The following is a 24,771-nucleotide window of genomic DNA, read 5'->3' as shown; positions in this document are numbered from 1 at the left end:
TATATTTATTAGCCTTACCTATATGAAGATGGCCTTTAGATGGGAACTACTGGCCTATTCTAAACTAGATGTAAAGAGCCATTAAGAATTATGTATTTGCTTACAGTAGCTACCGTTTCTGAATTGGAGGGTCCTGTCTCTGTTCAGCCTCCTGCTAGTACAGACTTCTATAGAATCACAGAGTAGTTCGGACTGGAAGAGGACAGTTCAATCCCCTGCCCGGAGCAGAGTCAGCTACATGAGGATTCTCAGGGCTCTTGGTCAGCTGGGTTCCAAGTATCTCCAAGGAGGCAAGGTCCAAAACCTCTCTGAGCAACCTGTGCCAAGCTTTGGTGCCCTTCACAGTGGAAATAGTTTTCTTTATAATATGAACACGACAGTTCCCTAGGAACCTGTTTAACTAGATGGGTATAAGAGCATTTTAAAGTACAAGACCTTTAAAAAAATAAGAAAAAAAAAAAGACAGAAAAGACCCTGACATTTTACTTCAGGAAGAGGCTGCAAAAACTTTTGGACAGGAGAGAGAATACAAAGGAATGGGAGAAATTAGAAATACAAGTAGGAAATATTCATAATTTACCTTAGATATAATATGGCTTGGAGAAAATAACTAAATACAAACCTCTCAAGCTGCTATGCCAGTAGAGACCTAAAGGCAAACCTGGAGAGCAAGTCCAAAACAGCAGCATGGTAACAGCAGATCAATATGATTTGGAGAAGCAATCAGATAAGAATTAAATCACAAAGTAGGTTTTCTTCATTGTATTTATGTCTAGGCAGCTCATCTCAAAGGGAAAGAGTAGCTAACTAGTGGGAATTCAGAGAACAGCAACTGAACTTACTAGATTGCTGGAAGAAATGATTTATGAAGATTAAAAGATTTTTAAACGTATGGTTTGACTATAACTCTCACAGAAGAGCAAAAGGGACATATTTAATACATTGAGAGCTTTTACAATGATACAGCTGGAAACAAGGAGGCTTTTCCAGCACAGCTGATGCTGTCTGATGTACTCGCAAGAGCGGAGCAGGGACCCTCCTGACTTGCCTGCTCTCTGCCTGCACCCACATATGCAGGCAGGCATGGAAGCACAAGACAAAGCCCAACCGAAAGGGGGGTCCCCTGTGCCTCCTCTCGCCTGGCTGCGAAACAGATGATCTGAATGCTTTATCACATCCAGTTTGTAAACATTAGCCCTACCCCAGACTTTTTATTAGCTTAAATCAAATATTGAACCTAGCTCAGCTGTTAGAGGACAGCTGCTTGCGAAGTGATTCACTGCCATATTCCTCCTAGGCCACAAGAAAATACAACCTAATCACCAGCAGCATGACAGATGCACACATTTTTAATTATGAAGAAGAAATTAGGCTCTGAACTTATCCCCACACCTCACTTAATCAGAGTGCTTTGGAGGAGCTGCCAGCCACCACAGCCATGGAAGGAAGGAGCTGCAGAGGGTCCTGGAATGGTGCCTGACAGCATGCTGAGCCCCTACACCCAGCCCTGCTCCGGGCATTTAGCAGCAAAGACCTGAAAGAAATAGTGTTATTTCTTAGAATTTACCTATTCAGAAATGAACTGTTAGATTTCTCAATTCAGGCATCTCTGGCCACTTGCAGGCAACAAAAGCACAAGCAATGAACCCGAGCCAGTTTGGGTGGTCAGGAAGGAGATGGTGTGTGCAAGAGTCCTTGACCGCTGTGCCAGCAGGCAGGGGAGGGTTACCTGCAGGACAAACTGCTGGTGCCATCTGCCAGTCCCATCTCAGAATTTCACACTGGGAAAAGCAATGTCCTACCTATATATAACACAGCTCTGTTTTACAGGCTTTTCAATTGATCACGTTCACCTTGGTATTTCAGGAATCTCGCAGTAGGACAGACTTGCGTTTTGAATTTTCTGACTATGCATAAAAATTACTTAAAGCTCCAAGGAAATTCTCATTACTTAATACACATGTTAATTTCCCATGGATCACCGAGCTCAAGCATTAAGAAATCTGATAAGCAAACAGACATTAAGAGTCAGATATACAAATACATGTAAAGTCCCAATTGTCCACTGAAGGCAGCACAAGCAGGTAAAAGAAAATCAAGTAGCAAAGTAAGAAAAAAAAAAAAAAATCCTCTCAAGTATTCAGTCAACTACTATAAGCCTCCAAAAAGAGGGTTTGTCAATTCAAAACATTCATCTTACATGACAACACAGTCTAATCTACTGTCAATGCTACTGTCATCCTCAAAAGAGAGCGGCAGGAAGGGAAAGATAACCTGTGCTCCGGCCGCACCGGGATACCGCAGCTCAGGGCTGAAAGAGGAGCAGGAACGGTTTCCAAGGAGAGGAACTGATTCAGCTCCTAAGGAGCCATTTCTGAACTGTTTAGCTTGCTTCCCTGCATTAATAATTTGTCTTCTGTACCATCAAAAAGTCAGCCTTCACTGACAGCACTGGAGGAGGCTAGTCAGGGAGGGTGTAATGAATGAAACCGAAGCAATCTGGTGGTTAGAACACAGGTGTTAACACCAACTGCATCACCAGCCCCACACTCTTCTCCAGGGGCTGAACGTGAGCCGATTGCCCTGACCGATACGCAAACAGCTCAAATGTGAGATTCACTTGTAGGAAAAAATTAGCTACTCGATCTCTAATGAACAGTCTTTCTCTACACAACAATACCCTCCGCTCTACAAGCAATTAGCAAATCGAAGCGCTCTCTTTGTGGACCTGCATTAATTTACTCCTCGATGTTGCACATTAAATAGCTCATAGGTACGGCACAGCACAGTAGTAGCAACAGCCAAAGCCATAAAATTAAAGCTTGCTTCAAAGAGTTAGGGAAGCAAAATTATGCATGCTGCATACAGGGAACAAATCAAAACAACCTTCATTTGGAAACATCATTTTAGTCTTACGCTTTCATCAGAAAACATGATTATCTTAACAGTCACATTAATACAAGGTAGGTACTTTAGAAGGGAGAGGAACAAGCAGCACATTCACTGCCTCAAATTAGCAAGAGTCATTTTTGGTTTTCCTCATCAGGGTGAAATACCTGAGAGTATATATAGCTGCCTATTCTGGGGTCGTGCTTTCACAGCTATAAATCCCACCTGCGGGTCCCCACAAGGAAGGCCACTTGTTGGAAGGGCAGCACCAGTGCATGGGAGGGGAACAGGAGGAGGTTTAGTCTGGCAGAGCTGTAACACAGCTGCAAAATGTGGCATTTTTACAGCATGCCAAAGCCCAAGATACCCTTATCACTATTTTATATGCAACAGTTATATGCAAATTCAAGTCAAGTGTGATGATTGGCAAATTTAGGTATAATGTTAATTAATAGCTATTTCAAATTAATTAACTTCTAAGATAAATTCTTACCCCTCCTCTTTGAGAAAGTTAACACACAATTTAAATTTACAACGCTATATCAGCTACCGATCACAGAAATGTGGAATCTTGTATGTTCTAACATGCCAAATCATTTCAGTTTCCTTATGCTGGCTGCCCCCCATTCCCTGGGTAATTTCACAGGAACTTATTTATCTGATCACTTACAAAAGAAGATACAAGATGAAGCTTCTTGGCTCAAGCTAGATGGCATTAATGTGTGGCTAAAGTGTGATGTGATCTATAACAGGGTCCAAGCCAACATATCTAATCTGATGCTATAAACTGGGGAAGAAGGAAAAAAACCCACATTGCCTCTTTCCATCAGATTCAGGAGAAACAGGAAAACACGGTGCATCAAAGCTGCAGCTGAAATACAGAAGGAAACCCCAAAACATGGCTGCACTCCCAGGACAGTTTTGATAAAGAAAGCAATGATTGTAACACAATTCAATCCAATCTAAAAACCATGTAGCTCTATGCACCACGCTGACGGGTTACATGGAACAGAGGAATATCATTGAGAACACTTTGAAGTGAAGGTTGCAGTCACTAATTATCTCACACACAAAGATATTTTTATAAGATCCTGGCTTGTAGGGAAAACAGGAGGAAAACTTTGATTTCACAAAAGCCACAGACAGCTTACTTATGGGGGTGGCAGAGACTGAGACAGAAGTAACTCATCAGCCACTTGCAGTTAGACTTCAGTTTATCTGCATACTGTGATCCTGCATATTAAAATATTGTGAGAACTGAAATGAAATTTTCATTAGTGTTCAATCTGAAATCTCACCCATGGGATTCAGCTTTCAACAGTTAATGCATGCATTTGCCTGTTTATACTTTAAAGTTACATATCCATCAATACCATGCTAGCCAATGCCTCCTGCCTTCAATCCATCAGCACACCATTGCTGCAGATCGGTAGAAGTACAGTATTGTTTTAGCATCTCTGAGGTGCACTACAAAATTACACTGGATTAAATGGTCATTTCTAATTTAAAATATTTTGATGCTTTGCTGATGAAACTACTGATCTTTCACAAAATTGCATCAGTTGAGATCACAATCAGGAAGACAGTTTAGTATCAGACATTGCTAAATAATTTCCTTGCTGCTTTACAGATTCAATTTTGCTTTTCTCAAGAAAGTTCTTCTGATTATAAAATCAAATGCACATCCTTTATAAAGTGGGAAATAACACCTACAAATACACTCTGGTGCTGTCTCAAAAGCATTAAAAACACCATGTTATCTTACAGGAGCTGGATTCAAGGCAGCGGGAAGCTCAGTCTGATGCATAGGTAAAGGGGAAAATTTCCCAACAACTTCTGAATGTGTTTCAGAAATTTATATACAGTGAAGCAACACTCACTCTGACTTGCAGAAAAGTTACAACAGGCAAAACAGAGACCATTTCTTACTGACATAATTTACATTATGTGGATAGGCTTACAGCTCAATGAAAATCATGTGTCTTAGGCCACAGTTTATGTGGTGGTTGTCCATGTCATTTCATCTTTCTTAATTCTACCCCAACCAAGGACAGGAAACACAGGAAACTAGAATGCCTGTAAGCAAGATGTTCCACATCTCCAGGGACTTGTGCCCTGGGCATCATGGCAAACCACAGCACCCAGGGACTGAAAGCTACTGCTTTGTGCAAAGCAGTGAAGAGCATTTTTCATCAAAAAAGCAAGAACTGCTACTTCTTTGAGAACCATTTTTCTACAGGGTTTGATGTGCAGCAGGGAAATGCCGCCCCCAAGTGAGAGACAAAAAGCAGCTGGTTACCAAAATGAAGGATGAATAAAGCAAAGGCTCTTGGGTGCTAAACAAATGATATTGTAAATTGAAAAATTGCTTAAGTCATAGTTATAATTACAGGGAAACATCTGCAAGATATGGGCTCCTGTAAACATACCATCAAGATTTACTGGACAAAGAGATAATAACTAAACCTTTCTCTTCCTCTTAAGTCTCAAGGACAGACCAATCTTTCTCCCTCTCTTTTAACAGATACAGTTACTTAGTAATGTTGAGAATTTTTGACAGTAAGCTTATTATCATGAAATCACACCAAACTCTTACTGGTTAGGCTATGACAAAGGGGCGTAAACAAAATAGCCATGGAACAACCGATACGAGCAAGACAGGATTTCAAGCAGAAATTGCCCACATCCTTATTTCTGGCAAGTCACTTGACCTAGCTTAAAATAAGCTGCATAGTTCTGCAGCAGAGATCTGGCTTTTGTTCCCCCTCTGCTTAACAACTGCTGAGAGACCTGGAGTTAAAGTACTAAACTCTCTGAAACTCCTTTTTTTTCTCTCTCTCTCTAATGTAAAGATAATACTCACTCTGTAAAACCACAGAAAAATCTTTGACCAGAGGTAATCTCTAAGCACGAGGTGCCACTATTGACATAAAGCGCACGTGGTGGGCCACACCACTCGGGCAGTAAAGGGATTAAGCACCATATTAAGTACAGAACTTGAGCACTTCCATGTTTGGAGGTTGCGGTAACCTAATCTCCCTGATCCTCAAAGCAAAGTGACCTTCCCAACTCCAATAAAATGCAAAACTTAAGATTCTGAACTTCTCAAAATCTATTCCATCAACACTGTTCTCATAATCTCCCAGGCAGATGCTGTCAGGGAAGGAACACAATACCAAAGCAAATTGGGAGATGGAAAAATGCAGAGCATTATATTCAGGAAAGGACGGGTCTCTGGAGATTGGACAGCCCTATGCCAGACAGAAACACTTACAAAGAAAGCAGGGAGGTAGGAGAATAAGGGACTCAGGTGTTACCGGATTTTTCATGTGACAAAAAAGTATCAGGTTTGCAAAAACATTTCAAAACAAGACCAAGCATTTGTTGTTTTACTCTCTGAGCTGGAGCCGAGGTTGAGGCAAGATTCAAGGGCAACAGCTGAGCAACTCCTCTCTCTTCCTGTTTTTCCTTGATGTTTTCATTCAACACCTTGCTAAGACAGAGCACAGAGACCAAAAGATTAGCACAGCTCTGCTGGGAATAATACACTTTTGTGATAGGTCTCCTTCCCTCTGTCCTAATCAAATGGTGCTGCAGCCCCTGGGGAGAGAATACAGTGCCTAACAAAAATGTGAGCTTGCAGCTGCTTCCTCAACAGCAAAGGGCAGCCTGACTGATGAAATTCTGCCAAGCCAATTGCTTTGAGTATTATGCAGTCGGCCAGTACAGCATCTCCTGGACACACACGAGTGACTACCGGCTGCTGATGGACTCTCCAGAGGAGTCATTCCCCACCACTGGAACACCCATCAGAGAGGCTTCTACCACTGATACTCTCTTTGTGGGCTCAGAAATACATCTACCTCAGAAAAGCAGCTGAGGGTGCAGTTGTAGCAGGGAGTCCCTTCTCTTTTGCTGCTCCCCTAAGCAAAATTTTAGCCCAACAGCAGAAAGATAACCTGGCATAAAACCTGTCTACTGAGAGATGACCACAAATCTCTTTTCAGGAGTAAAACAGATTATTAATATATTAGTGCAACTAAAAAACATTAGGAGAGTATCAGCTCATTCCACAGGGAAACAGAAAAAAAAAGGAAAGGAATACAAATAATTTGGAGGACACCAAAGAGAATTAATTTTACTGTGTTGTGATCAAATCTCTGAAACCAAAATGAAGGGACACCAGCACCAGATTCTGAAATGAATGTAGCACCTCTGGGAACCTGGTTATTCATCACTATTTAAGTGACCTGAAAACTGGTACTGTGATTCTGGGATCCAGTGAGCATGATGTTTTCTTCAGGTTGTATTAAACTTTCTTGAACTGGGAAGTAGTGCTAGAGACTACAAGCAGAAGACACAGTAGCTAACGGGAACAGAATTCCTTGCTACTAGATGTAATGACGACGTTGGTTAGGGAAGGAGGCAGCAAATGTTTGTGCAGTCGTTTAACTTCCTGCAAAATTTTAACTCCAGCAATTATTTTTTTCTTTGTCTCCTTTAGATTATCAGCAGAATGAGTTCAGGCTCCAAAAACCCTATCTTGATGAAAGCAAACATTAGCACTTACCAAGCCCAGAAAAAGGGAACCTCAAAAACTAAAAGTGGTGCCAATATGACACTCAGCAAGTCTACCAAATTATGAACTTCTCTGCCACTCCTTCCTCCGTGTTTTTTCCAGTACCACCTCCCTGGACCTAGGCTCTCCCCCTGCCAGTTGTCTCCAAACTAGGTTTGATAGCTAGAGGGAAAGAAACAACATTTAGTTGATGAAGTCTGATAATTAGTCAACAAAAATGTTCACTCATCCATTCATCAGAAAAAATGGTAGAATTACATCTCTACCTAAAAAAGCCCTTCTAATTTCAGCCCAATGAGTCAGCACTGCTGCATCTCATCACTAAGAATGATTCATTGTCACTGCACTTCTCAAAGTCAAGAATAAGGGTATTCACCCCAATTCACTGTCATCTCAAAACTACTCTGGACCCAGGCACTGTGTTTGCATACAGTACTGCTATAATGATTTATGTGAGTACGTCACTTCTAATTTAAAGGTACAAAGAACTATCATCACTTCTCAGTGGGCCGACGGCTGAATACCTGGACAATATTTTGCTTGCCAAGAAGAGGTCTCTACACCCCTATAGTTTAAGGGTGGCAATGCTTCTGAAGACACGAGTGGATGGTCAGTATCTTTGGAGAGAAACACTAACACTTGGTTACGAGTTAAAAGAAGCTTTTCATGGGAGTTAGAATCTGAATAGAAATTCAGACAAAAGCCGTATGGATGGAAAGCCTCTGCCCCAGGTGGAAGCAATGGTGAGGAAGAGGGTTTTGTGCATGGATTAGACCCCAGCCAGAAGATCTGTAGCTGGATGAAACAAAGAATATTGGAAGCTAAGCAGCAGCACAGCTGTAGGTTTCTTTATATACAAGTCTCCTAACTTCAAAGTCACTTTGATTAACCTTCCTACCTATTAAAACAAGGCTGCTGCACAATTCATACTGACCTTAGCACCCCGGAGTACTCAATGGCAGTACCTTCCTCTAAGCTGCCCAAGGCTGCTTGGTACCTGGTGCTGTGTGGTGATAGTTCAGAAAAGATGTCTTTAATGATATGTGTGTGCTGTGAGCTCTGTCCCTAACTGTATCTCACTGCTATCCCCACAAACACACGCCCAACAGGAGCCCTCAGACGTGTCGGCATACTTCCCAGTGCAACTGTTGTAAGCCAGCTGGAAAATACTATCGGGGAAGTGAAGAATCATCTTTAAATCCAACTTTTTTTTTCTTCTAGGTTAATTTTAATCTAGTTTGGTATCTTGTCTTGGTATTCTGTACTACTGCACAGGTTGTGCTAGCTCAAATAAATGTCAAGGAGAGGTTTAAGACACCATTACCCTTGGATTGAAAAATTATAGCCAGTGTATTTGGCAGAACAGCAGAACAGTGGGTAAAGTGCCTAAGCTTCGGAGGGTCTCCAACAAATTTCAAACACTCTTGAAAGTTGCTGGGTAGCAACATTCACCCCCCTGGACAAGACCGTGCAATGTTTGCTCTGACAAAACAACGCTTGTATTACCCTTGCTTCCGTCCTGCGAATCCGTTTCTTGAGGACCTGTCTCCTCTGTTGCCAGAGTATTTCCAGTCTCTAGTCTGGGTGTGTAGTTGGATTTTGCTCAATAAAGCAAATGTTACATTTTAAACATAGCTATTATAATTAGTAGAAGCTCATTGCTCAATTCCCCTTCCAGACAGGGATTTCCGAACGTCACAGTGTGCTTAGCACAGCTGATCTGCACTGATGGCTGCTCAAAACACAACTGACCTACAAGGACCCAGAGCAAAGAACTGAGTCCTATCACAGGAGGCGAGATGAAAAAAACAGGATAACTGTCCTCCTTCATCCTGTACCTTCATTTTCTTGTATTATCTGTACAGCACTGTGAGCAAAGCAAGTTTAGCAGAGAGACTCTCCTCTTTGATGCAGAAGGTATATTCACATTTGAGGCCAAACAGGAATTTTATACCTGTTGTCTGGGTCTGCCCACCAGAAAACTCTGCCTCATCCTGGTTGTCCTGCCAGGGTATCATGGCATAAAAACAAAGAGCAGTAGGGGGGGAACAAAAAAGCGAAAAACATACTAAACTAGTACAGCTACTGACTGCTAAAACCATTCTGCAGAGGCTCTGGCAAATGCAGAGACCCAGTTTAAAACAGTATTTGCTTTCTGAATCTGTTTTGGAAAATCAAAACCAACCTTAGTTCTTCCCAATAATATGTGGCATTAAAAAAAAAAACAAACCAAAAAGTCTTTTCCCAACACATACCTACCCACAACAAAGAGCTCCTACCCTTGAAGGAGAATGCCAGCACTTACATTTCCAGGTATTGCATAAATCAGTGGTTTCCAGCCTCCTTGAAGACAAATCTCATTTCAAAAACCCTGGCAATACTCCACACCTCATCATGTCCCATGGAGCCAGCAAAAGTCCAGCTGAGTTTATTAATGTAGGTCTCACGCAACATCTCACCTGTGATGTACTTGTGTCTCATCCACAACTCCTGCCTCACTCTTTGGGATACACCAGTATAAACTTTCTCTACCTCTCCAATGCCCCACGAAGGACTGAAGACGATTAGCACCAAATCAACAAAAGGAGAAATCAAAGCACAAAAATCATGTGTCCTTTGCAAGGCTGCAGAGCCAGTCACAATTTATAATATTATACCCCATTGGTTTTGTACTACAAACAGACTAGGATTTAGAGGCAGAATTTGCCTGAAGTTGTAGGGGGGTGGGGAGAGTGTTAACAGTACCTCTATATCCAACAACATTCCTCACATTGAAAAAGTAAAAAAATGACAACTGGAAGAAAAAAAAAAAAATTGTATAAAATCAATTTTTACCATCCTCAAATAAAATCAAACATCCCTGCACACCATGGTCATACTCCTGTAACTTCCTTGAAGAGGAGCAAAACTCTTCTACTTTCATTTGAGAATTTATTAAAAATAAACAAATCCCAATGGAATTCAAGCACACTGTAGAGGCTCCAGCAAAAATCATAAAAAAGCAAACAAACTAAAAAGATCCTCTCTTGGCACACTCTTGAAAGGAGGATTCACCATATTTCTAATTGACTGCCACCATGGCTTAAACGAATGATCTATAAATAGGCAACAAATGCAAAGCAAGCACATGAAGGGAACAGCAAGGTTTTTTTGTTTTCTCTTGTTATTGCTTAACGGCTTGTTGGGAATGAGGTGGCTAACAAGGTAGAAGAAACATGGTAAAAATATAAAGAAATAGAAGAGGATGGGGTGTGGGAAGGAGGGATAAAAAAGACTTGAAGCCATTCAAATGTATGAAATTCACAAATATGTTTTTGTCTCTACTTTTCCAGAGGACTGAAGGACAAGGGATGGGAGCAGGCACACAGTTACATCAGAGCATCAGTTCCTAACCTTGCCACACTTGAGAAAAGCAGGGGCAGAGGGTCAAAGAGGTAACAGAGGCAGCATCTATCACATGCGAAACACAACAGCCAACCATGATGCTGACTTTGGTGCGGTTCATTCAGAATCAGTGCCCAGGCTCGACATTACGATGGAACTGCTTTCTGCAGGCAAACTGAAGCTGGTATTTAAATGATGAGTACACAGGGAAAATGTGCTTGTGATTTAAGACTGAGGATGCCCTGAAGATCCCCACATACCCACAACTTGAAGAAGGCTTTTATGTTATCAGTAGAGTCTTATCTGAAAACTGAAGCTCCCATGGGCCATCTTGTACCGATTTCTAGTCTTTGCTACATAGCAGATACAACATACTATTAAGTGCAGTCATTAAAGTAAAGCACTGGAAGCATTCATGCAGCCATCTTGTGGTAAGAGTCATCCAAAATAGGAGTGGACTCAAAACTACTGAAGTTAAGCAACCATCCACATCATAAGACAGGTTGAAACACTCATGTCAATGAACAACAGAGCTAGGGGAATCTGAGTCATTCCCTGAGAGGATCTAGTTTCTGGAAAGCATTTGCAGGAAAATTTCTAATAAACTCCATTTTATAATACCAAATAACTGTTTTTCAAAATAACTGGAATTTTTATTTCACAGCTCTTGTTCCAACCTGTCTGCTCACTCTCAGCCTCTTTCCCACAGCTAGTCTGACTGCCCACAACATCCCCAGGCTCCAGCTTTCCAGCATTCATCAAAGCAGCCAACTTAATTATCCTTTTTAATTACTCCTCTTAATCCTATGTACCTTTTTTCAAGCCTGAAGGAGGTTCTTACAGAATCCAAGGAGCAGAAAACCTCTGGTTTCTCTTTCCAAGGAGTTTGACCAGCTTTAAGGTCTTTCACTACTCCTCTAAAGCCCTTCCTTGCAACTCCATGGCAGATCTTGTCCAGCATGTGGAGTTTGCCAGTGAGCAGCCCAAGACCTCCTCAGAGCCTTCTCCTCTGTGCGGATGGAGGCTTATTCCATGGCAGCTCTGCAAAAATTTACAGCTTTCTCAAAAGTTAAATGATTTGCTTCTGTAGGGAGGTGGAGAAGGCTATCAAAAAGGCCTGTAATCCAAACTGTTAAACTCCATAAATTAATATCTTCCCTTACCTAAAAAAAAAAGATTTGGAAAGGGTATGCAATGGATAAAAAAACCCACCCAACTGCAGTTACAGGAACAGCACAAGTAAACAAATCATCCTTGCATAGCACGGGCATGATATATATTCTGTGTTTGTCAACCAACACTTTAATTTTCATTGTAAAACCTTGCAGGAGAGTTACTGTGAGGGCAAGGTGCGGGTTTAATCAAAGTCCTTTGTTTATCCATAACAGAGAGCAGAAAGACCAGAGTGCATATTTCCTTACATTGCCCCATCAGTGCTGCTCACATTTGGATTGAAAGGATTAACTCCAGAGGGAGCATTGCAATTTTATCTTAGACATGGTCCATTCGTTCCTTGGCCCTTCTGCTGAGACTGCCAACAAAGATGCCAGACAGGATATTTTTGAGATGCAAGTGTTTATCTTCTCCGAGTAAACCAAACAGCAACTCATTTCAGGAAAGCAATCCAGCAACCCACAATCGCTTCTCGCTCTAGCAAATGCAGACTGACAAGGCAAAAGGTGAAACAGCTTGATGGTCCCATTAGAAACCTTTGAGTTTCCTTGCACCTGAGTGCCTGTCTAGCAAAGCCGTGCTATAGACACATAAAAGATCTCCATTTGGCAAGGATAGGAAAGAAATCAGAACATATGCCAAGATAATCTCAGTTATTAGCTCCCGCCACAAAGGTACAAGATGTATTGAATTGCTCCTCCATCACACAGCATGGGATGCTCTGAGCCTGGGAGTGCTATTTCAGAGGCGTGTACCTGCTCGCTGGTGGATGGGCATTACAAGGGATGCAGTGAGTACACACACAGCTAATGCTGCAGGCAAATTAAAACAAGCAATAATGTTGGGGTAAGGCAACATGGAGCATGACAGATAGTTCCCTTCTGTAAATATTTGCAAGTATGAATTGTGAACACTTTTTTTAAAAACTTCTGTTCATGCTTAGATTTTCTTTCTTCTTAACCAAGCAGATAAACAGCTACTGTTTCAAAATAACTTCACCTAATATTCACCTTTGCCTAAAAGTGGCTGACCTCAGGGCACCACAAGCTTGCCTGTCCATCCTAGGCTCATACATGCCAAAATAGTGACCCACTCTTTGTGGAAGAAGCCATATAGGAAGGGTATATAAAATGTACATTTGGTGTAGGAGTGGCCGTATTTGTGCCCTGCAGCAGCTCCCAGGTGCTCATGAAAACTCGACCATGACCATTTCTCTCTCAATTCCCTTTGCTGTTCAGAAACAAGAATAAGTGGAATCCAAAGAGCAAGTGGAATGCAACAGAAACTAATATCTGCAACAATTACAGTAATGTGTAAAGTGTTGATGGTCTGTAGAAAACATATGCGATGAATTTGGGTCTTGCCTCGCCTAAATAAAAAGGTGCTCATTATCTTGAGAGAAAATGCCACTTATGAACGATAAGGTTATGCTGCACTGTGAAGATAAATGTCATTTCTCTATATAGCTGTGATAGTCTCACCTACTGTCTTCAGAAATGTAAGTAAACAGCAAAGCAATAAAAAGCCTGTAGAATTAGCCTGGGACACTATGTTATTTTAAGAGCATAAAGTCAGTCATCTAGAGTTCTTTAGATACGCTTTCCTGAATATGCACTAGGAACACGTATGTATGTATACACATGCATTTACATTGTGCTTTTTGGTAGTAATAATAAATTTTCCAATTATCTGACACTTCCAAACAAGTTTGGATATGTTTGGTATCATGTATGTTGAAAAAATTTAAGACTAATCATGTATTTTATACTCTTATAAACATTCCCAGGAATTACATTCATCTGCATAGGTAGTTCTGCACTCATCACAAGCCCCCAGGCAGCCTCTGCCAAGCACAATGAGCAACTCTAAATAAATACCATACATAATGCTAACAACTTCTCTCTTTTCAACAGCTCTGCATGCTGCCATGCTGCAGCTGAGATACAATTAAGTACACTCAGATGATCTCTGAGCAAACAGCACAGACAAAGCAATCTCCATCTAGTAAGAACAGCAGCGTCAGAGGCCCAGGTACCTCCAGCTGAGGCTCTCTGAACAATGGGGGGGTCTCCTTGCAGCACTCTGCAAGCAGGTGCTCTTGCCCTTTCAAACCCTCATGCATGGAAGGCAAATAACATGTGAACATGGTTTAGCCACTGCTTGAATGTTCCCACCTAGAGAAACAAGGGTTTGTCACCACAGTCATGCAGACAGCGCTCCTTGCCGTCTGTAACACCCTTCTTCATACAGGTCACAGAAGGCTTCCTTATTTTGCTAGGTATAACCAGATCCATGGAGGTCAAAGGAGCACACATTTTACCTGAATATTTGAGAAATAAGGTCAGGGAACTGATCTATCCCAAGGCTGCTTTTTCTACTAATTAAATGACCTCTTGCAAAAGAGAATAAACCAGATAATTAGAAAGTGAAGAAGACTGTATCTGTATGAACTGTTAATAAAATTAAGGGTAGTCAGAACATAATTGCCAAAAGTAAGGTTGGTAACAACTAGCGTAGCAATAATATCTGCCACATAAAGATAATTGGTTTATGGTCTCTACCATTAGGACAGTTCCAACTGCACTACACAGCCCTGACTCTAAGAAAAATTCAGATGTTTTGGGCTCTCAAGAGATACTCCCATAAATTAAGACTGATACATTCAGCATTTCTTTGTGTACATAAATAATGTACAGTGGCAGTCTTTATGCAAAGAAGCCTCAAAAAACACTCCCATTACACACTACTACTTAAAATAACCTCTACAAAAAATTACTCTGTTCATGTTCATAGCTACTCAATGTATCATTGGGTTTTTATACACCAACAATAGTGTAACATGTAATCTTTCAAGCTTCCTGTTGACTTCCTTTAAAAATTAAAAATATTTAGGTAAAGCAACTCTTCCAAGAATCAACTTTCCAACCGAAAATGAGCTGTTTCTACAATTTTCCAAAAGGAAATGTTAGTTGATGTTGTAAGAACTCATGTTTGCGAGTCTCATGAGTGGAATGCAGGCAAGAAAACACATAACAGATAAAAATCAATGCTTTAAAACAGAAATCAGTTCTGGTTTTAACGTGGTCTTGAACGGAACTGAAATTTGAGTGTACATTCATCAAAGCTATAGCCATTATACCCATTTAAACAAATTGGACACATAAATCAGTTCAATATGTCAAATCAATGTGCCGTGAATTTCATGTCTATGTTACTGTCACCACAGCTGGATTCATGGCACACGTATTGTACGGTGGTACTTCCTGTTTTATTAAACAGCATAAATAAAATTCAAAAGAAAAATGCTACAACTTGCATTACAGGAAGACTGTGGCTTTTTCCAAAACTCAGGACTTCCAGTTTGGTTTGCTGAAAAGCTTTTAGCACCATCAAAGCACATTTGACATTAACACTGATTAAAGTAAATAGATAAATTGCAAAGTCTCTGAGAAAACAGAATTGTTCCTTACAATTTACTTGGACCACCCCTGAACAGAGGAGATCTATATCAACAGCTCAGTTTTTATTCACAGCTTGGTGAAAACCGTTATCAGCTGGCTTTTTCACTTATTGTGTTCCCAGCCTTTTTCAAATATTAGTAGGCTAGTCACATTCAAGTGAAAAAGAGAAAAATAAAAAAGATAATTCCAGACACCTTCCTTTAAATTCTGTTCAAGTTATGACTTGCAATGTTGCCATGCTCTAATTTATTACCTTAATATGAAACTGAACTGGGGAAATGGAGGTGCTGCAGCCTATGGACCAACCAGTCCATAGAGGAAGATACGGGAGCAAATGTGACTCATAAGAACTATGAGGAAGTATTAAGGGTGAATAAATATGTATGTTCTGAAATAAAACTACTGCAATTGGCTCTTGCATTTAGGCACCATTCAACTAACTGTGCTCTAAGCACTATGCTGAACCAGGCTTTTCAGACTAATTAGTTCCCTGAAGAAACACCTCTTCTACTATTGGTAATTAAGGCCGAAATAAAGAATCAATGGGATTCGAAAGGAAAATCAAGACAGCAACTACTGTTGTTCTAATTGCCACAATAACCAAAGTATTAAGCGTATCAAGTGGATCTTACAGTCCTTGCAAACTGCAAAGAGCAGGAGCATTAGAACCAACAAGGGCATGGGAACAAGCTTGTGCTGATGTTGTTTGCTCAAAGCACTTTTTCTGTTTATATATTGTAAGTATTTGGTAACAGGATTTCAACAAAACTCTGTAGCTGGAGCCCGTAGAAACACAGTGGACAGAAATGTGTTGATCCATGTAACAAGCCTGCATGGAAGCCCTGGGGGAAATCTTTGGAATCTTTACAGCACGTTTTTAAATAAAAAATAATAATTAAAAATATTAATTCTTCTTTCTTAGAGGAGACCATCACTGTGAATTAAAAGATGACATGAAAACACTTACAAATACCTACTTCAAATATGAAATTATGTGAAGATTATGTAATTATTCTGAAACGAAGCACTACAAATCACAGAATTTAAATTCAATCATAAAAATTAACAAATCTCAACAAGTTCAGAACCTCTCTTAACATGCCAGACAAGAACTATTTAATGTCATTAATATAATGCAGAGTTAGGGAGTAACTAAAATTTCTGTGGCATTTTCCAAGTAAAACACTATCCCAATGTGCAGTCTTAGCTTTTACATTTTTCACAATATATTTACTTCCTTTCTCCCCCAGAATAGCTTGGTTTCCATGAGCTGTTAAAGCTTTCATTGATGTGAGAATGTTCCTAAGTAGTAGTTTTAATAATTAGGAGACATTTAACACCAACCTTATGTCTGTGCTAGCACTGAAGCCTGAATCACCAATACAGTTCAAAGAAGATGAGATGCACTGGCCTGAGAGCACCTCTGGGAAACCTAACATAAACAAAGCTTGGATTTAGTTTGGGGAGAAATTGGCCAGGACAGACGCATTTTCCAGTCCCTAATGAGCCAGGCACCAAACTATTTATCTGGTGGTGAGTCACATGAACATGTACCACAAACTCCAGACAACTTTGGGCTGGAAGTGCTCTGGAGGATGTGGCATTGCCTCCAATGGGATTTTATCATCCTGCTCCAAAAAGAGACCACGTATCCCGGAAGTTGTTGGGAAGCTTTGATCATTCTCGTCCAAGGATCACTTGAGTACCCCCAAAGACAAACCCTGCTACCAGCCACGTGGCACAGCAGTGCCAGTCTGCATGGATGAGACCAGTGCTATATAAAACCACCACACTTTCCTGCTTGGAAGGGATTCAAAGAGGTTACATCTCCGAATTAAATGCAGAATGCGGTTTGTCCTATTTGTTGAATGTTTCTCTAACATTGTAAAAAACCAAACGATTCTGTAACCATGGAAAGCAACACTGGCAAATGGTGCAAGCACTGGAGGAACCCACTGAGCAATCTCCCTGCTGACTCCCAGACCTTCCCTCCACACTGCCCGGCTTGCAACAGCAAGCGAGGGAGACTGACGTATGATGCAGGAATGTATTTCTACATTTTCAAAGCCTTCCCCTTGAAAAGCTGGAAGCTACCTGTTCCTAACCCCATTCCTCAAAGATGCTTAATTTGCATTTTTCCTTTTGCCTTCTGCCTGTGAGGGAAGAGACATGTTATCACTGCGCTACTTGCATCCTGATTTCAGCCCCCTGCTCCCGCCGCTGCACCCTCGCAGCAGGAGGTGAAATGCACCATATTGCACAAAAGCAGCTCGTTTTTGTCTGCTGCCATTTGCGGTGGATGGGGCCACTGCTCCCACTCCAAATGTATTCTTGCTTCCTCCTCCACCTAAAGACATCTAATTGCAGAGTCTGTATCTCTAGGCACAGACATGCAGGCTCTCCAGTGTAAAGCATTTTAAAGCTCTCAACACCGTATGAAGCACTCTCCCCTGTTCTATTGTGGTAAATATGACTCATAACTGCACACCAGTTATCTTCTATTTCCAAAACATCACTAAGAACGAACCCAATTTTAAATCTTCTGTAGGAATTTAGACGCAGTTCATCTGTTTCTCTTGTCTCCTATAGCCAGGTACATTTGAAGCTAATCCAAATTCCCTAGGTCAAGCCTTGTTTGTGCTTGGTTATTCATAACATCACCAGAAGAGGCTACAGAAGGATTTGTTCATACCAAAAGCATTTTAAGGGGAGCATAGTTGGGGGGAGGGGTAGAAATCTTTTTGTTGCTGTCATCTATCAATTTGCTTGGGGCTGAAGCGAGATCCTTCGGAGGCTGAGTACAGGAGCGTTCCCACATCCTCTCAGCATCACACCTAGACAGCAGTTGATGATATTAGCACAGTCTCACCTAGGCTAGGTGTGCTTCCTGCAGATTGAAACACTTCAGACAGCAGGAAAAAAATAAACCTAAACTCCCTACATTGCTAGCACAGGTGATAATTTATCATTACTAGAAATTCTTACCTTCAGAGAGTCAAGACATGATGTAGTCAGTAAGAGAACAGGGACAGAGTGTCACAGACTATGTCTACATCCGGAGCATGACTTTCAGCAAGAGGTGATGGAAACTACATGTTCCCCTTGGTCTTACTGCACTAGAAGCACAAGAACGCAGCAGAGTTGGAAAATGCTTTTCTGTCCCATGCACTTCAATAGCCTACTTCAACATGCAGCCAAGAGTGGCAAAAGGGTCTTTACGGCTGCTTGGTGTTCAGCAACTACTCATTTTTCTGGGGGCCTGTCTATAAAGCAGCTTATCATAGGCTAAACAAACAGATATCATTTTAGTTAATGATTTAATTTACTCTATGCAAGTTGGTTCCCAGACATTCTCACTTCTTAAGAATGATAGAGGCTTGTGGTCCTAGGAACTCTTGAGTTAAAGCCATTCTTAAACTGTCAGAGCATCTACACACTAAAAATAGCTGTAAAAATCTACCTGTACTGAAAACAATGATGGCTTGTGCAGAATATCTCCAGTATAAGGCAGTGCCATGGACTACTTCTCTTGATCAATTACTAACTTACAGGACAGATCCAAAATGGGGAATCTCCTCAAAAATATTAATAGAAATTGAGTTCAACCAAACAAAAAGTCTCAGATACGCAGAGACAGGCTCTGCTGCAATATCATCCTGTTTTAAGAGGCACTCTTCTTCCACAGAGCAGGGACTGTCACCTTTAACAAATCATTAAACCCCTCCGTGACTTGAGTTCCTCATTTATATGACGGTTATTTGCAAGGTGCTGTCCCAGAACACAGCCACTGGCAGGTGTAAAAGGAAGGGGAGGAAACTAATGGCTCCCTGACTTGACAAGGTCACTTAGGTCTGAAGGAAGATGAAACGTGTGAAAGAAAAGACAACCCAAGATAATCCATTTTGCGGGACTGCCGGAGGACACGGAGCCTGACCTACTCTCCTTTAGGAAAAAAAAAAAAATAATAAAAAATGCAAAGGACTGCAGTGGTTTCTGGGAAGGCTCGAGTCTGCCAAGAGATGCCAAAGCGTTCTGGTTCAAAATGCTATTTCAACAAGGTGTTTGCTTTGTCAGAAGATGATGTCCAGCCCTGTGACTGCTTCAGCAATCAGTGGTAGCTGATGCATGGAGCATATTAGCATCATCTCCAGAGAGAGCTTGTTTTCTCCCACGAGTCACAGACAAGATGCTACAATGACAGCAGAAGTCTGGGCAAGTGAAACATATGCCATTCTGGAGTGGCAGGAAAGCTCTAGTGACTCGGATTAGCTCCTTATGGCCATCCAAAGTGAGCAGAATAATCTTCTCGCTGCTTCTTACAGTTGTCACTAAGAAAAAAACTGCACAAAGGTTGGATGGCAGCAGAGAGGTAGAGAAAGCAGGCAGAAGAAATCTGAGAATTAAAACAAACTCCTCTGTACCTTGCACAGATGGGAGGAAATTTCTCTGTAAAGTTCCCATCATTACAGAAACCCCTTCTGCTATGTAAAAAAGCAATTTATCTTTGAGGGGGAGGGGAAATACAACAGAGGGGGGATAAAGCAAGATAAACATCAAGTGTGGATAAAAGAGGACAAAAAAAAAAGGTAAAAAAGTGAAAAAGCACTGATGGGAGAAGCTGGGTGAGAGACAAGGAGGAACTGTTAACTGCTCAAATAAACATTTTATTGCATCCACACGTAAAATTTAAGTGCTTTAAACACCGGGGTGACTGCTAAGTGACTCCCTTTGCAAGGAGCAGATCTGTGACTAACATCCCAAGAATCAACAATGCCCAATTTTCTCCACCAGCAGATGCACTGCAGTTATCAGGTACAGATAAGGTGACAGTATTTGGTCAATGAGTTTTGAGGTCACCAGTAATGCCCATGGTGGAACAAAAACACAGAACATATGGCACTTCATGTGCTGAAACTGTCAGACTCATAATTAACTGATTAGAGTACATATGGTGCTCACAGACAGTGTGAATCTCTCAATGTAAAAAATGCTGGAGACCATTGAAGGTGTCAGCATGAGTCTTCCTTGCAAATCTCTCTTCATTAAAGTTTCATATGGAGCCAAGTGTGTTGTAATAAAATTGCTATTAATGGAGTTATATTTATGATGATTTCTCTTTTGTGCAGCTTGATTTAACTTTTCAAACACTAAATTCCACATCAGAGCTTTTTCCCAGTAGCTGTTGTGTGCAGCAGAAGCAGCTTCTTGTTTTGTCATATTTACCTTCAAATTAGAAGTAATGGGAGATAAGGTAGTAAAAGTTAACCAAGATTGGCAAGAAAACTGTTATCACTGGTATCAAAACAAAAATTCATGCTGTGATATAAATACAGCTACAGTTTTGTTTATTTTAAGTATTTACAGCAGGCAGGCCAGGGACAAACTCATTCCCTCTTCAGTTCTAAAACACACTTTTAAAAAGATGGTGAGTGACACTTCATTAACCACATGAAATAGGGTGACACAGCCTGCTTGCTTTTCCAGCCACCATTTCAGATGGCAGTTTTCTTTGCATTTCCCCCCCGATTTATATTCAACACTGCAAAGTACTTTCATGAACCTCTCCAGCCAGATCAGCATTGTGGGGTTGGGCTGGGGGCAGGCAGTTCTGGAGGGGATAAAGGAATCATTTTCAGTCCCAGAACAGACTACATGTTCACATGTCCATGCATTAGAGATCCAGCTTTTGTCATCAGTAATCAATGAAGGGAATTTAAAAAGTTCCCCATCGGCCTTTCTTTGTCTTCCAGTCCTCTGCCCCATCAGGCTCTGACAGGATGGTTGTTACACTGCAAGACTGTGTCTCTGAAGTGAACTGGGATGAAAGCATCCTTCTCTATGTCATTTTCTGTAAAGGTAGCTGTAACCCAGGTGATGTCTGCCATGCAGACGCAGCAGCACTCCCAGGAGCCGTCCCGCCCAGCAAGGGCTGGGGAACGAGGGAGTCAGGCACGACTCAGTGTATCACCTAACTCCAGCCTCCCAGCATAAATTAATAAACTACTCACACAAACCCTCCAGGGCTTACACACTCCTCTCTCATTCCCTGTGTTCTTTTAAATGGCTTTCCATCTCCATTTATACATCAAGAAAAGAACTTATCAGAGACCTCATCTCCCTAATGAGTTAAAAGCTGTTTCCTCAGCCTGAAATTTTTCTAGTCCCACATGGTTTTGCCTCTTTCCTACTGTGTTATCGCTATCACTCCATCTTCACCAGAGAGCTTCCTGCCTCACACAGAGCTGCTGCTGGACTGGATGGGGAAATCTCCATTTTTAGAGTAAGGAAAAATCCCTGTTAAGAACATCACTTCTTACCTCTGTGGCTTGTTCAGAGGTGGGGCTACTGGTAACAGATTAGGGCAGCCAGAAGAAACAAGAAAAAAGAAGTATTGAAGGGCTCTCTGCTAAGGAGCACAGAAAGAGATTTTAGTAAATTAAGTAGTCTGTAGGAAAGAAAAAAAAAAGTAAAAAAAAACTGTGATAAAAGAAGTCAGGGAAGAGAGACATGGCGCATGGTATGAATTTTAAGGTTTATGAACAAAGCTGAAAGGTAGAAGCTACAAAATGCAATGCAAGAGGGTGCATTTGCTTTAGAGGCTCTAAGAGCTATTAAACTCAGGATGCTCCGGGACCGTAGTGATACCTGCAGCCCCCACAGCGGAGATGCAGCACCCAGGGACTGTGCAAGGGCTGCTCCTGCACAACCACACAGCCCTGTTTTAGCTTACACTCCCAGCATACACTGAGCTGCCAGAAGCACTCCTCTCTGGGCATAACTGTGGGTACTGCAGTGGTATATCCTCTGCCAGCCAGGGATCTTCATTGTTTCCACTCTTTAACCAGCTTAGCCTAGCAAAAAGTAAAAGTGTCAGTCAGGCCTTTTCAGCTCAGATCCATCACTCTCCCTCCTCGCAGCATGCCCAGACATTACCCAGATCTCATCAGGATAGTTGTACACATTGTTGCTTTGCTGCTGTCAAAAACTGTTTATAAACAAGAAACTGTTCATAAAGAGGATGTCTCAACCAGCTCCAGTGGGACGCCCTGTGGGGGGAGAGCAGAGCAAGCTCTGCGGAGGTGGGGCGGGGAGCCATTTACCTCCCCATCCCTCCTGTTCTTGCCCAGAGACAGAACTTGCCTAACCGTGCAAGTACAAGCTAGAGAAAATGAGAACCTTCTGGAACAACCTATTGTGCATGCATAAGAAAGACTATATAAAGGCAACACCCCACGTGTGTCTTTGTCGACCCACCACCTACAGACCAAGCTGGGGATCCAAGGGTGATGATCTCCCCTTTTCCTATCCCCTCCTCTGCTTTTTTCTCTTTCCTCTTTCCGCTCTCTTCCTTTCATGTGTTTAAGTTTTGTACGAATTGAATTGTGATTGGTTGATAATTGATGGGTTAATAGGAAAATAGTCTCAAGTCAAAGTGCCTTCATTCCTTCTCTGGACAGTTATCAGTTGATTGTTACCAAATTGCCTCCATTCACTTACTAAAGTGGTCAGTTAATAAAGTCACCAGCACAATTGTCCCTCTGAGTCACTGCTGTGACTCGGCTGCCCTGTGGCTCTGCCGAGCAGCGACCGGCTCTTCCCCTGACCAGCTCTTCCACCAGCACACAGGCTGTCGGGGAATTCAAAAGATTCACCCCCCTCATAACCCACCATGTGGGACGAGACAGCTGCCATGTGTGAAGCTCGCAGATGGGCTCTTCTCATTCTTCTGTGCTACTGTACAAGCTGGCTGTGTGCTGCCCTCCCAGCCCATCCACACCAGGGGCTCCCAGGACGGCCTGACCCTTCTGCCACACTTAAACATGTTGAAGTTCCCTTTTTCCTTCCCTCCTTCGCCCTCCCCATCAGAGACTGCTTCTCCCACATCTCAGAAACAACCGAGGCTCCAAGGTGCCTCATTCCTGCTGTCTCCTCTGTTTGTGAGATGAGTCATGCAGGTGTCAACATTTCTAAAATTTGTACAGAGGCTCAGCAGTGCTGGGAGGGTGCAGAGCATTATGTTAGAAGTTATTAATAGCTGCTATCGACCAGTTCTTTGAGCTACAGGCAGCTGATTACAGCTGCTGCTCCTGATGATGAGACACCAGGAATCCTGCCCGTACCTCAACTTCCCTTTCCAGTTTTCAGATTTTTACTAACCAGAAAACTTTTCCCCCAAATTTCAAAATAGATGGGATTCAGCAGTCAACATTGCAGTCAGAAAGGCAAACACAATCAAGTGAAGCATAAAATTTTACTTTACAAGGGGAATATCAGCTCTTAGAATCCTGCTTCTAGCAAAACCTTTGAAAGGCTTAAAGGCTGACATCACACAAAACAAACCTCCAGAGAACACAGCTCCTTTCTGAAATGTTCCATGTAACCCTAATCCATATCCATGAAAGCAAACTTATAATTTGTTTTCTATAAATAAAGAGATGTAGCAATTGGTTCCCACACTCTTCCACGCTTTCACCTGAAGAAGCAAAGGTAAATTGCCCAAAGACACCATGCGCATTTGACCTATTTAGTGAAGCAATTCATGAAATTTCCCTCCAACAACCCAGAAGCACTGTCGGAAACAACTAAGAAAAAAGGATAAAATAGCCACCTATCACTTTATGTCAGCATCACCTAATCCTGCTCTGTCTGGTGGTAAGCAATATGGTGATCAAAAGACTACACTGAAAAACATTCTGCAACAAGACAAATTCGGGCAAATTTCCATTTAATCTGATGTTACCAGTAACTTCTCTATCAACTAGATCAAAACTCCGCAGAATTCCTTGTCTGAGAAACAGGGATGAAGTGGATCTATACCATGATACTGTTCTATACCACACTATGATGCTCTGCTTGCTAAGGCTTTAAAGGTCACTGGAACCACTGTTGCCTGACTTAAGTCCCCATCTACCAACATAAGAAAAGAGGATTTTTAAGGATGCCAGAGCAACAAAGAGGTTTGTGCACAGTGGGACAATCTACTCTATGGCTTGAACGTGAACCCAAGGAGCATCAATTTCTACAAGTTTTACTCCATTTCAATTACGGCATCTATAAATCTATGTGATGGTGGAACCAGGCATGAAGAAAGGAAAACTCACATACTTATGACTATTGTAAAGCCTATGTAATAAAACTGCCAAGCTTTAAGATCACATACATATTCCAAATATTTCAACTCATGACCATAAAGCCCATTCCACTATGACAAAGTACAAGAGAGAAGAAAGGAACTGCTTGGCAAATACATGTTAACATTTACCTCATTACAGTCACATTTCAAAT

The 24,771-nt window shown here is 41.6% G+C and overlaps 1 protein-coding gene across 1 annotated transcript in view; it reads right to left on the bottom strand.

Moving 5' to 3' along the window:
* Window positions 1–24,771, bottom strand: part of MAD1L1 (mitotic arrest deficient 1 like 1) — a 377,323-nt gene that overhangs the window by 191,050 nt on the left and 161,502 nt on the right. The window lies entirely within an intron of this gene.

Source organism: Athene noctua, chromosome 15 (assembly GCF_965140245.1).
Source record: "Athene noctua chromosome 15, bAthNoc1.hap1.1, whole genome shotgun sequence".
Lineage (NCBI taxonomy): Eukaryota > Metazoa > Chordata > Aves > Strigiformes > Strigidae > Athene > Athene noctua.
The sequence above is the reverse complement of the archived record's forward strand: the minus strand, read 5'-3'. Positions and strand labels throughout refer to the sequence as shown.